Source organism: Mesocricetus auratus, unplaced genomic scaffold, assembly GCF_017639785.1.
Source record: "Mesocricetus auratus isolate SY011 unplaced genomic scaffold, BCM_Maur_2.0 Super-Scaffold_15014, whole genome shotgun sequence".
Taxonomy (NCBI): domain Eukaryota; kingdom Metazoa; phylum Chordata; class Mammalia; order Rodentia; family Cricetidae; genus Mesocricetus; species Mesocricetus auratus.
In genome coordinates this window covers 43,543,845-43,558,588 of record NW_024429186.1, presented here as the reverse complement: position 1 = coordinate 43,558,588, position 14,744 = coordinate 43,543,845, and positions in this window count along the sequence as shown.

The window sequence follows — 14,744 nt, the reverse complement described above, 5'->3', positions numbered from 1 at the left end:
CTCTCTCTGAAATCAGACTTCGTGAAATTTTAGATGTAATTAGATTTATTGTTTGTGTGATTCCCTGACTATCCGGTTCCCTCAGGTAAGCCTGTACTTATATATAAATCCCAGTAACTTAAAACGTCTCCCTCCCCAGTTTGCTCTCCCTGCCCCCCCCCACATTCTGATATTAATAATCCCCGGCTGCCCCTCTTTCCGGGTCATTACGGTACTGCTGGTCTCTAATCAATCCTAATGCGATGGCAATTGGAGTCCCTGATGACTGCGGCTCGGATTTCTTGTAATGGCTCTACCACATTTTCCTGGACCTCTTTCTTTAACCTGAGATGCCAGGGGGACGAGTCCCTTCTCTGCTGCTGATTACTTCAAGATGTGGGGGCTGGTTTGAACAGAAGGAGAAAGACACTGCGCACAGTGTGGCCGCCACAGCCTGCAGGGACGAACAGACGTCTGCACGCCCCGGCCAAAGCGCCGCTCACTGTTCTTTCTTTCCGGCGTCATTGCCCAGGCCCAGTTCACCCTGGAGGACCGAAGTGTAGACTCTTAGACTGTCTGTCTCCCCCACCCCCACTGCCCCTGGTGTGCAGAAACCTGGAGGCCTGTGGGCTTCTCCAACTCTTGCTGAGTCTCACCTTGGCAGCTCGCTCGCTCCCAGGCTCCTGGCCCCCAGCCTTCTCCTGCTCCCACCCCTCAGAACCTCCCCCCCTCCCCCGCTTCCTCCCCGGACTCAGTATGTTTCCCAGAAGAGACTAGGTTCTCCAATCCTGGTTCAGACCCTTGACCTCTCTTCTGCTCCCGTTCTAGTATCGTCTGAAGTTCTCAACCTGCTACAGATTCAGAATTGGCTCTCAAGTTGGCCTGGTCGTGTCAGGACACGAGCCTTTCTCCCCCAGAGCTTTGAGGGTCCGTCGCTGGGGAGACCTTAACCTCTAGGGGCCAGGAACCAGCTCTTCGTTCTGGCTGCTGGGAAGACGGAACCAACGGCAGCAATTCAGTGCCGGGTCTCCCTCTCCCTAGCCTAAGGTTCCTCGACCTGCGGCCCCATCCCTTGTCCAGGCTCGGCCCCGAGGCGATCGACACGTTCACCGCATTTGTATTCTTCCATTTCGCAGTCTAAAGCCATTTAGAGTAACCCGAGCCCAGGATAATTGCCACGTCTCTGCCGCCGCGATACTTTTAAAAAACAGGGTAATGCCTCTGAATTGCGGAAGAAAGTGCTGCGGACAAATTGGGCGCTGAGCTGCCGAGATAGATGGCTTTGTTAGGAATGGCCAGTGGTTTGTGACTCAATTAGTTCATTGCTGGGAGCCGCCTGTGTTGGAAGACAGTGAGGTCACCTCCAGGCGAACTCCCCCTATTGCTCCAGGGAGCGAGAAAGAGTTCCAGGGTGTGGGATTATTTTAGGCCTGTGCATCTGTGGGTGAATGCCCACGTCGTCTTAGGAAATCTGTTAACTATTGTTGCTTTCCTCCATTCCTACAAGAGCCGAGTTTTGGCTTTCACCGGCAGAGCTGGGATGCTCTCTGTTTCTGAATGGGCCGCGCAGCATTTATTTGTCTGCAGCCCTCTGGGCAATGGGAAAAAAGAAATACTGTCCAAAAGGTATCCGTTCCCCCATACCTTTCAGGGAGTCTTACCCACCCGCCTGCAACACCGTTGCAGTTCTTGGCAAAGGCCTCCTGGAAGCCAGCAGGGGTAAGGCTGCCGGGAAGCATAGTGAACCTCGAGGGACGCGTTTAGGACTTGGAAGAAGGCTGTGAGATTTTTTTTATCCACCCCCGCCTCTCCCTGCGCAAGTTCAGCCGCCACGCCACCCCTACCCATCACTCCGCTTGCTGGCTGGGTCCCGGATTAGGTGCTCAGCTAGGTGCACACCCCGAGTATTTCCATCGAGACCCGCAGAGCCTGGCCTCACCGCAGACCCAGGCACCGCTGCTGTGCGGGGACGGCTCCGCCCAGTTGTGCAGACCGGGATCGGACGCTCTAGCCCGGTGGCCGGGGACCCCGACCCAGGCGGGCTCTGAGGCCGCTGCTCTCCGGGGTTGATGGGCAATTAGTAGTAGGGCGGATCGCAGAACAGGCAGGAGGAAGGAGGAGACCCAGAGCGGGAGGGCGGGGACCAGAGGGAGGCGCCCGGAGGTCAGCGGAGCAGGGAGGGGGCGCAGGCCGACAGACAGGCTGGCGGAGAGAGAGGGCGCTGTCTTCCTGGCAAAGCAGCCTTCGGCCTGCAGGAACCGAAACAAAAAAGGAACCGGGAGGGCCGGTTCGGGATTTGGAGGAGCAGAGACCAGAGTGGCAGAGCACATTCTCAGCCACGCACCGCGGAGCCTGGGAGCCGTCTTAGACGGTACAAGGGCTTTTTAACCTTCTAGCCCTTCCTCCCTTGGTCCTTTTACTTCAGGCATAGCCTTCCCTAGCTTTCTCCCTCCCCAAATTGGAGGCGTCGGACTAAGGAACTTTGCAGGCGAGCTCCAGTTTGCTCTAGACAAGCAAGGAATTCGGGCCCCTTTTTCTAGTGAAGGCTGCACTCTGTGTCCTGGGACCTGCAAACAGAAAACCGCGATTTCTCGAAGCACCTCAGCAAATGGTCTCACGTAGTTTGACGGCTCCTTGCCCAGGAAGAACGAAGACAAGGAAAAAAAATCTCTATTTAAACATCTGCAGTTGGCTGGGGCGCGCTGGTAAAGATCAGAAGCACCCCAAATCCAGCTATTAATCACTCTCGGCCCAGGTCCACAAATATGAAAATTATCTTATTGAGAAATTGTTATTTCTCTATCCCCAAAGTCCATACTGCTCTACCACCTACCGAGGACAATGTGCTCTTGTCTTCTCATAAGCATAATGAACCAAGCAAAGCAAACAGCAGGATTCCCAAACCAGATAGATCCCACTTAGCAGTGAGCTCTCTTGAAAGACCCTTCTAGGTGAGTGGATGTAAAGAACCTCTTGGTTTGGGAATAGATACAGAATCCGTCGTCTCCAGTCAACTCTTCCACCACAGCATCTCGATTTCCCGGGGAGACCTGACTCTTCGGTAGCTCCTCCAGCAGAATCCAGGTGGCCTTGTAGTTCCGCCTTTGGCTGGAGAGCTAATTCCCGGCAGTCACTGGGTGGGCCGCCGTCGGCTCGACTCTTCACATTGTCAAACGCTTCTCTTGTGGGAACGTCTGTTTCTATTCATCCGATTTTCTAATTTCTTTGATCAGACTAAATATTTTCTTGGCAAACGGAAATTGACCGTGCCATGAATATGATAACAACCCGCTTGGAAAAGAGCTATTTTGTTTCCAAGCAGCAGGAACAAGGGGGGAAATGGTGGGGGTGGGAATGGGGGCTGGCTCCTAGAAATGCCTGTAACAGATTCCAGAACACTCATTTTTTTTTTTTTTTTTTTTTTTTTTGCCTCTGTGAAAACTGCCTCTTCCTCCCGGTCTAGTGCCTTCCCTTTCTCCCCTCCCTTCAGGTAAACACACACCTGGCCTTGTAAGAGTCTTTGAAACTCTTTATTAAAAAATAGAACTTCAATGGATGCCTCTGGAGAACTTCCCTTTAAAATGTAGATGAAAGGCAAGGTTAATACAATGTTCTCTTAATCCCTTGGCCTTCTGAGTCAAAATAAATATTTTCTTCTGCATGCGATTGTACATCCTCCATTTGGCTGCGGCTGTAAGCGAATCAGCTGGTAATAAAAGTATTTTTGAGACTGTGTATTAAATGCTGTTGTCTTGGAATGGGGGGAGGGGAGGAGCATGAGTTGGTGGCTCTCTGAAAAAGCTGCAAGAAAAAGACCTTTCACCTCTCATTAGTGATGCCATCAGTGCTCAGGCAGAGTGGGGCTGAGGTCACGTTACATATGGCACACAGTCTGCTCAGCACTTGAAACGTCAGCTTTGAAATTTTAGAGAGGGGAAAGGTCATCTTTAATAAGCTAAAGTCTGGGGTTCCCTTTGCCCTCGTTGCTTACTGGGTGGGTGTCCATATGCTTCAGACCCTCTGCTCAAGGTTTTTTTTTTTCTGTAAGTTTGAGTTTTAGACTGATTTGGTTTCAGATTTTCATTTAAGCCCTAATGTTTTCAGCTGCTAATACACAAAAGGCCTCTCGCTTTTATAACAACTCTGTCATCTTCCCTTCTCTTTTTATGCAATCATAAAACTGTCCATCCTGAGTAATAGCTTTTTGGAAATGTAAGTTCCCAGGAGAAATGAAGTATATCTGTCCATCTGAATACATAGATCCAGACGTGTGGGCTATAGGGTTACCCCTCTGAGTGGGTAATTTAGCTTTCACTCCTGTGCACTGCTACATAATTTACTGAACTTTAAAACTTCTATGTCATGTGAAAGCTTTCATTTCGGAAAACTTCCTGAGTGCGCCTAAAATGTTTCACGCCAGTTATTGGAATTGCACCTTATTTTTTTGGCATGGGGGAGAAATGCTCAAGTTAGAATACACTGATTCCTCTACAAGGTATAGAACGAAGACTAGCAGAAAGATGGTATGGCGGCACATTCAGCACTGAGCAAAAGTGCTAACATCCTTCTTCCTCCTTCAGAAGATATTAGGAACATTTGTGAGAGCTTAATCCTTAAATTTGTTCAAGAAGTGAAGTCAGTCCAACTCAGGCAACTGAACTACCCCCAGATCTCTTTGTAGCCATTCTAAAGGTGGATAAAAATAATATTCCATCAAAAAATCTGCAAGGGGTTTTTCAATGTGATTGTTCAGTTTGCCCAGTTTCGGAAACTTCTCCACATGAACCTACTGCCTGCAGTCCTCGGACGCTGTGCATGTATCCCTCACTCATTTGTTCTTTATACTTGTCGATTCCTTGATCCATTTATCTCTGTACGATTGACCTGGGGTGTTTTTCCTGCCTTTCCTTCTCTTCCATAGTAATTACCAATTTTGTTCATAAAATAAACTTTAAAAAGAAGACAACTATGAAGGCAATTGACTCCAAACAAATATATCCAGTATTTCAGAAATATTTCTTCTACTCGGCATTTGAAAACCCTGGAGTGGTCTTTAAGCTTCTTCTTGAGCTAACAAAGAATTGTTCCTTTGCAAAGAATTTAACAATTGTAACATGTAGAGGGGGTTGGGGTTTTCTTTGTAACTATTTAGAATCTCAAAATCCTTACTGCTGAATAAGAAAAATCTTAAGAGAAGGGATTGTGTATAGTAACTGAAACAAAGGATGAGCCAAACGATTTCACAACCAAGAATGGCATCAAGTAAATAATTTATTTCTAATCACTCTCCTACATTAGGGTTTACTGCTAATGAGCTAGTGGACTTTGTGATACTTTAGCTAACCCAAAGCACTTGAGGCTTCAGTGACCCAAATGCTTTGGTAAGTTCAATCAATCTAGTCAATAAAAAGTGAAAATAAAGATGCATGCTATAGTGGGGGGGGTGGAAGGGAAGGAGGAAGAGAGGGAGGGTGTATATAGTTTAGTATATATGTACATATATATATGTATGCTTGGGAAGGAGCTAATGTTGCTTGTTTTATTTAAATTTATTGAATTTAAAAGTCTCCCTCTTCCCAAAATGGCCAGGATAATTTATGTCTCTCCAGTAACCTTGAAAAAACAAGGAGTGATTTATTTCAAACAACAGATTAATCAATGACAGGTTGATAACTCATTAAAGGCCTGTAAAAGGAATAGTAATAATTTTCTCGTCTTACAGCATCCCTCACTGAAGAACCCTTCACGTTTTACAAGGCAGAGCCCATCCATCGCCTCAGATCTTTGGGGAGTGTTATGTCTATTACAAAGGATGATAAAGGATGATTACACCTATTATTGGAACATGGCAGAATTGAACATGGCAGCACATGTCTGTAATCCTAGCATTTGGGAGACGGAGGCATTAGCTTCAAGAGCTCAACGCCAGCCTGGGCTACCTAGTGAGATCTTGTCTAAGAAATAAGAACATGGCAGTGCCTGTGTACAATTTTCCCATGGTGGTATAATTAAAAGGCAGTTTGGAGACAAATGCTATGAGTTCCAGAGTCTTCCCAATGCATGGATTTATTTGTTGTGGTCCTGAGAATAAATTCAGAATCTCTCAAATGCTAACCAAGTGCTCTACCACTAAACTAACTATGCTTCCAGCCCCTTCCTTGTCTTTTTTTTAAAAGCAGTTTTCCATACAGAAATAAGTGATTAGTTTTTGCCTGTGTTCATGGCAGAGTCCTTAGTACTGAAAACAAAAAACAACAATAACACAAAGTGAATCTTTATAAAATGCTTTTGTTCTGAAGGTAGGCTCTCTAATACAGGGTCAAGATACCCAGAGTTTCATAAACGTTTTTAAATTGTCAAAGAAAAAAAAAAGTGGCAACATGAAGGAGAATTGGCCCACTTGGTTTTTCTATTCTGTCAGGAAATTGCTATTGTCTTGCTGCAAATGTCATATGGGAGAAGACTGAGATTTTTAGGGCTGTTAACCATCCCACGGAGAAGTTATTACGTTTTCACAAGCGGGGTCACAATAGAGAACATATTCATGACAAGATCTGGTCTATTTTTGAATTGCTTATTTGACTTATTGAAGAGAAACAAAAAGTGTGAAAGTTCTACAAAATTAAGAATTGGGCAGTGCTTGCTGAACTTTGAGTAGACAAACGCACTGATGAGAACTCTAGTGGTGACCAGGTCCTTAAAGAGGGGCCCTGGGCTCATCACTGAGCAAGCGCTGTAGGCAACTTTGATGTAGCTGGCTGGGGAGCAATGGCTTGAGGAAAAAAAATTCATTCTCCTAAAGTCTGCTAAAAGGAAGGTCCTTTCAAGAGGAAAACATCTATACTTCCCAAATTTTTGTTTGTTTTTGTAGACAGGATTTCTTTGTAGTTTTGGAGCTTGTCCTGGAACTCTGTCTGTAGACCAGGCTGGCCTTGAACTCACAGGGACCCACCTGCCTCTGCCTCCCAAAAGAATACTGGGATTAAGGGAGGGCACCACCACTGCCCAGCCCAAAGTTTTACTAACCTGGAACTTAGCTTTTTTTCACACCATTTTTTTTTTTTTTTTTTGGTTTTTCGAGACAGGGTTTCTCTGTGGCTTTGGAGGCTGTCCTGGAACTCACTTTGTAGACCAGGCTGGCCTCAAAGTCACAGAGATCCGCCTACCTCTGCCTCCCGAGTGCTGGGATTAAAGGTGTGCGCCACCAACGCCCGGCTAGCTTTTTTTCACACCATTTTGAAGAAAATTATTATGTTACTTTTTTTTTTGATGAAGAGGAGACTGGGTTTCTGAATAGTTCTGCAGAAATGAGAAGGTGAGCAGCTAATGATTTCATTAACTAGTCACTGTCCTCCATAAATGATTGTTCTAGGGTGGGGGGATGCTCTGGGCTGAACCCTTGTGGAACATGTGCCTAGGCACTGGCCTACAGCTTCAGCACCAGAGCAGAACTAAATAAAAATAAATGACTGTTCTTGCCAAATGAGTTACTACAACTAACAACAGACCAGCCACAAGAGACAAAATGTCTCTGAAAAAATTCTAAGCTTTTGTCACAAACATTAAAAGTCTCATTGTCCAAGGAACAATACAGTGTTGTTTCATAAACATGAGCATAAAAGCTGAAGGTTTTTTGAGTTTTAGTTTGGGGTTGTTTGTTTGTTTGTTTGTTTGTTTGAGACAGGGTCTCACTAAGTACCTCTGGCTGTTCTGGAACTCACTGTGTAGATTAGGCTGACCTTGAACTCCCAGAGATCCACCAGCCTCTCAGATGCTGGAATTAAAGACATACAGGACTATGTCTGGCAAAGCCAAAAGTTTTTTTGGTTTTGTTTTAACATGCCTTTCTATTGTACCTGAGTATTGTAGCAGAGCATAACTCAGTTGGACTTCTCTGCTACATATGCAAGAAATAGAGATGTGGAAGGCTACTGTATGACAAAAGGAGTAATAGATAGGAACTTCGAGGACTTAGATGTCATCACACTGCATGCAGCAGCCCTTTGTCACTTATAAATGTCTACAAATGAATTTTAAATTATTTATTTTTTTACGTGTGTGTGTGTGTGTGTGTGTGTGTGTGTGTGTGTGTGTGTGTTGCTGAAAACAGAACCTAGGGCTCCTCAAATGCTAGGCAGAATTTCTACCACTGAGATAAGCCTTTTTTCTCTTTTTCTTCTCTTTTTTGTTTTTGTTTGGTTGGTTGGTTTTATTTTTGTTTGTTTGTTTTGTTTTGTTTTTCGAGACAGGGTTTCTCTGTATTGTTTTGGAGGTTGTCCTGGAACTCACTCTGCAGACCAGGCTGACCTCGAACTCACAGAGATCCGCCTGCCTCAGCCTCCCAAGTACTGAGATTAAAGGCATGCGCCTGCCCCCATGCCTTTTTTTCCTAAGACACGGTCCTTACTAAAAAGTCCGGTTTGGCTTGGGTCTCCCAGATCAGTGGCCTGTGCTGGGGTTACAGGGATACGTCAGCACAATGGCATGCACCTGCCAATCTTAGAAGAATCTAGAATAAAATTTTCAACTCTGTTTAAAGCACTGCCATGGGGCAGAGAGACGGCTCAGTGATTAAGAACCCTGAGTGCTCTTACAAAGATCCTTAGTTAGATTCCCAGCACCCCACATGCTGGCTCACAACCACATGTAACTCCGGGTCCAGGGGATCCAATTCTGACTCCTCAGGCACCAGGCATTTGAGCGGTGCACAGACATACATGAAGGCAAAACACCCAAACGCATAAAATGAAATAAAATAAAAAGCAAATACTATTATGTTGGAGAACTCATTACTTCATATCTGTCTTGTATGCTTCCAGATTCACCAAGATAAGAAAGCTATACCCAGTGACAGCCAGTCCACAACCTTCTCTGGGTCTCCAGAAACTAGACAAGATGTGAGAGAACATGCTGGGGCTCCTCCAATTACCTGTTGGTGGACGAGAAAGTTGGAGTGAACACCACAAGCTAAACTGCTCTCTCAAGTTCCCATTTTAGGTATTTCTACTGTTTGCCCACTGCCTACTAGGCTGGGAGCTCACTATAGGAAAAGTAAATATTGTCATTTCAAATAAAGAACTGTTTATTATATAACAGAACAGAGGCTGCCTTCTATTTTTGAATCTCTGGTGAGTTAATTGGGGACAGTAGGCAAAGCAGCTGCCCAGGAGACAGTGCTTTCCAGCAGCCACAGTCTTTAATACTGACTGAGTTCATGTTTGGGAAATGGTAATTGGGTTACTCTTTTCACTAAATGCTCGCTTGGCTTCTGCTGGAGTTGAACAAACTTGCTACCTTACCATCCTATATGACTCCATCACAAGGGCAAACCAGAAGCCAAAACAGATCAAACCCAGCCTGAAGCCTGGAAACTGTGAATGAGATTCAGCCTGGATTCTTCTCAGTGAAAGAAGAAAGGGAATTTTGGGTACAGTTCATTATTCGATCACTTGCTCAGCACGTCCGAAGACCCGACTCCAATCCTTGGCAGCAGACAAACAAGAAAGAGGAGAGAGCAAAGCAAATGATCAGCCTGGGAAGACAGCTCAGTAGGTAAAAAGGCTGGCTTTGCCAGCATGAAGAACTGAGTTTAGATCTCTGGCATCTACATAAAAGTCAAGTGCAGACTGGAGAGATGGCTTGGTGGTTAAGAGTACTAGCTGCTCTTCCAGAGGGCCCAAGTTCAATTCCCAGCATTCACATGGCAGCTTACAACTGTGTATAACTCTAGTTCCAGGGGATCCGACACCCTCCCACAGACAAATGTGCACATAAAATAAAAATAAATTAATGAAATATTAAAAAAAAGTCAAGTGCTGCTGAGTGCATCCGCAATCCCAGTGCTAAAGGACAAAGACCGTGGACTTCCTAGAAGATACTGACTAGACAATCTAACCAAACTGGTGAGTCCTAGGTTTGGTGAGAAATCCTTCCCCAAAAGTAAGCTGGAGGGTTGGAGAGATGGCTCAGCAGTTAACAGCCTTGACTGCTCTTCCAGAGGTCCTGAGTTCAATTCCCAGCACCCACATGGTGGCTCACAACCATCTGTAATAAAATTTGGTGCCCTCTTCTCATCTGTAGGCATATATGCAAACAGAACACCTTACACATGAAAAATAAATCAATCTTAATTTTTTAAAAAAGTAAGGTGGAAAGCATTAGAGGAAGACACCTGTGGATAGGAGTCCTGTGTTCCAGCGGATGGCCCTACACTTATGCCCATATAAATAGCATTAGCTGGACTTAGTTGATTATTAAGAATAGACCTGAAGTTGAGAGTAGAATGTGTTGGAGTTACGTGGGAGCATTTGGAGGAGGGAAATGGGGGTTATACATGATGTTTTGTTGTTACACATGTATAAAATTCTCAAGAATAAGGAAAAACACACAGATAATTTTTTTTGGTTTTTTGAAACAAGGTTTTCTCTGTATTGTTTGGGAGGCTGTCCTGGAACTCGCTCTGTAGACCAGGCTGGCCTCGAACTCACAGAGATCCGTCTGCCTCTGCTTCCCGAGTGCTGGGATTTAAGGTGTGTGCCACCAATGCCCAGCAACACACAGATAATTAAATGATGTAGTAGATATGTTAAATTACTTGTAGTAATTGCTTAACAATTAATACGTATAACAGTATATCATATTGCATAGGATAACTTTGCAACTAAAGCTCAACACAGCTAGTGAAAAGACTGTGAAGTCCTTGAGTAGATATGTTTTTTTTTTGAGTTTTGTTTGTCTTGTTTTAAAATACATTTATTGAGTTCATGTGTGCCACAGTGCTTGTATGGAGTCCATTCTTTCTTCTTATCATGTGAGTTCCTGGACTTGAACTCAGGTCATTAGGTTTGGTTGAAAACATATTTACCAACTGAGTACTCTCATCGGCTCCATACTTGTAAATTTCATAGATACTATCAAGCAATTTCCCAAAGTTACACCAATTGTACAGATTTCCCTTGCTCCACACTTCCTTTTGGTACTTTCAGTCTTTTAGAATTCAGACTTTTTCATGGATATCTAATATTGTCTGTGGTTTGAATTAATTTCCCTGGTGAACAATGATATGACTTCTTTTTTTTTTTCTTTTTGTGAAACAAAGTCTTGTTTGGTTTGGTTTGTATTTTGAGACAGGGTTTCTCTGTGTAACATTCCTGGCTATTCTGGAACTCTTTCTGTAGATTAGGCTGACCTCAGACTCACAGAGATCTGCCAGCTTCTGCCTCCTGAGTGGTAGGATTAAAGGTGTGCACCAGCACTGGCCTAGAAACAAAGTCTTCTTGTATAGTCCTGGCTGCCTAGAACTCTCTTTGTAGACCAGGCTGACTTCGAACTTATATAGATCTGCCTGTCTCTGCCCCATCAAGTACTATGATTAAGGGTGTGTGTCACCAGATCTGGCTCAACATAACTTCATAGGCATAATAGCCATTCAGATACTAACCATTATGTAACCATTCTTTTAAAAATGTAGATATCTTAGTCAGTGTTCCATTGCTGTGAAGATACATCATAACCATGACTATTTATTTATTTATGAATGTATGTATGTATGTATGTATGTATAAAGGCATGCGCCACCACTGCCCAGCCTGTGACAACTCTTGTAAAAGAAATTATCTTTTTAAAGCTATTTATTAATTTAATTTTATTTGCATTGGTATAGAAGGTGTCAGATCCCCTGGAACCAGAGTTACAGACAGTGTGAGTTACCATATGGGTGCTACGAATTGAACCCGGGTCCTCTGCTCTTCCAGTGCTCTTAACCTCTGAGCCAACTCTCCAGGCCCTAAAATAAAGTATTTAATTAGGGGCTGGCTTACAGTTTCAGAGGTGTAGTTCATTATCAGCGTGGCAGGAAACATGGCGAAAGTGTGATGGCACAAAGGCAGATACAGTAGTGCTGGAGGGGCTGAGCATCCCGCATCAGGTTCCTCAGGCAACAGGAAGAAGAGAGACTCTGGCCTCGTCATGCGCTTCTGAAACCCTAACACCCACCCCGGGACACCCTTCCTCCAACAAGGTCACACCTCCTAATCCTCTCAAACAGTGCCACTCCCTGATGATCAAGCATTCACATCTATGAACCCATGGGGACCGTTCTTGTTCAAACTACCACAGTGGGCAAACACTCATATATGCAAAATAAAAGTGTTATTTCATCTTTTTTTTTTTTTTTTTTTTTTTTTTTGGTTTTTCGAGACAGGGTTTCTCTGTGGCTTTGGAGGCTGTCCTGGAACTCACCCGGTAGACCAGGCTGGTCTCGAACTCACAGTGATCCGCCTGCCTCTGCCTCCTGAGTGCTGGGATTAAAGGCGTGTGCCACCAACGCCCAGCCTCATCTTTTATTTTTTTTAATATTTTATGTGCAGGATGTTTGCCTGTATGTATGTCTGCACACCATGTGCTAGCCTCATCCACAGAAAGTCCAGAAGAAGGTACTGGGTTCCTTAGAACTAGAGTCACAAGCAGTTGTGACATGCCATGTGGGTCCTAGGACTCAAACCCAGGTCTTCTGGAAAAGCACCCTGAAGGGACTCTAGCCAACTCAGGCATGGCAAAGGCTGAAGGCCTTTAGGCTTCATTCCTATCTCCTCTTGAGGTTGACTACCAAGGTCCAGCTGTCAAGGTAGTGAAGTCCACCAATCAAAACCCCCCATTTGGCTCATCTAATTAACATACCCAATTAAAATTAAACACCTTATCCTAACATGGGGTTTCCCCTTTTACTGTTATAAACCGCCATTTGCCTATGGGCCTCATCAGTCTCCTCTCTATCCTTTGTTCCTCTGAGACAAATACTCCTTCCCCGTCTCCCTTGTTCCTTTCCCCTTCTCCCTCATCCTCTGTCTCCTGAATTTGTCTCTTACTCCCTGCCCTCTGTCCCTCTTGGGCAATGAAATCCTTTGCACAGGGAACTTAGTCTTAGGGGTCCGGAGCTGATACTAACCACTTCACATCCAATGCTGGTAACCACTGAACCAACACTCTAGCCCAACAAAAATTTAAATACATAAGTGAAGTGACATAAATTGTTGAAGTTGGGCATAGTGGAGCATGCCTTTAATTCCGGTGTTCAGATCTCTGAGTTCAAGACCAACTTGGTCTATAGAGTGAATTCTCACCCGGCTCAGGGTGCTAGTTTAAACAAAAAATAAACACTGTCAAAACTTTAAACATTCGGGCTGGAGAGATGGCTCAGAGGTTAAGAGCACTGACTGCTCTTCCAGAGGTCCTGAGTTCAATTCCCAGCAACCACATGGTGGCTCACAACCATCTACAATTCAATCTGGTGTCCTCTTCTGGTATGTAGGCAGAACACTGTATATGTAATAAACAAATCTTTAAAAAAAATCAACCAATTTACAATCCAAAACCCACTGGGTTTACTAAGGAATACACCTTCCACACTTGACCTCTAGTTTGGCTTTGTTGCTGTAGGTTTGATGCTGTTGTTTGTTTCTGTTTTTTTCCTTGCTTGCTTGCTTATTTAAGTCAGAGTTTCCTACTAAGTCCATTTTGGACTGGATTAATAATCCTTCTGCTTCAACCTTTCAACTGCTGAGCTCGTAAGTGTGGGCTACCGTATCCTGTCCTCAGTCACCACACTATCAAGGTGGGTGTGTACCATCAAGACTGACGGAGTTCTGTTACGACAAATGGAGTCCTTTAGCCCTGGGGAGGATGTGGTGTTTTCATATAACCGTGCTAGCGAAGGTGAAAGTGCTGGGAAGAACTCTCCTCATCTCCTTTGGTATTTGGGGAAATGCCTATGTTGGTCATCTGCCCCTAACAACCTCAAGTGACTGATTCCTGTCATCCATTTGTCTATTCATATAAGCAACACCTAGCTCTAATTCAGAACAAACGGGAAAATTCATTTTAAAATTCTTTTTTAAAAATAGTTTCATCTTAGTATAAATTCTGACCTACACTAGAACTACTGAATGATAATCAAGTTTATTCTTAACTCTTTTTTTTTTAGACCCACAGGCTTCAACTAATTTTTAAAATGTTTCAAAAAACTGATCTCACTATAAATGCATTAGCCTAAAGGCCTAGATTCTAAAAGAAAATTATCCTCAAATAATAACAACAGAACATTATAGGCAAAAATAGATTTTTTTTGTTTTTTGTTTTTTTGTTGTTGTTGTTGTTTTTTTTTTTTCGAGACAGGGTTTCTCTGTGGCTTTGGAGGCTGTCCTGGAACTCCCTTGGTAGTCCAGGCTGGTCTCGAACTTCCAGAGATCCGCCTGCCTCTGCCTCCCGAGTGCTGGGATTAAAGGCATGCACCACCAACGCCCGGCTATTTTTTTTGTTTTTTTGTTTTTTGTTTTTTCGAGACAGGGCTTCTCTGTGGCTTTGGAGGCTGTCCTGGAACTAGCTCTTGTAGACCAGGCAAAATAGATATTTTTAAAAGGAAAAAGTACCAGCATTTAAATTTAAAGAAATAGTATGACTGAAGGTATTTACTAGGACATAAAGGTTTAAGTGAGGATGGGGACAAGAGGATGGGCTAAGGTTTCATATACATACATACATACATACATACATACATACATACATACAGGAACATATATATATTATCACCGGGCGGTGATGGCGTACACATTTAATCCCAGCACTTGGGAGGCAGAGGCTGGCAGATCTCTGTGAGTACCAGGCCAGCCTGATCTACAGAGCGAGTTCCAGGACAGGCTCCAAAGCTATAGAGAAACTCTGTCTCAAAAAGCCAAATATTATTAAGCTCATTGTCTGCTCTACTAGAG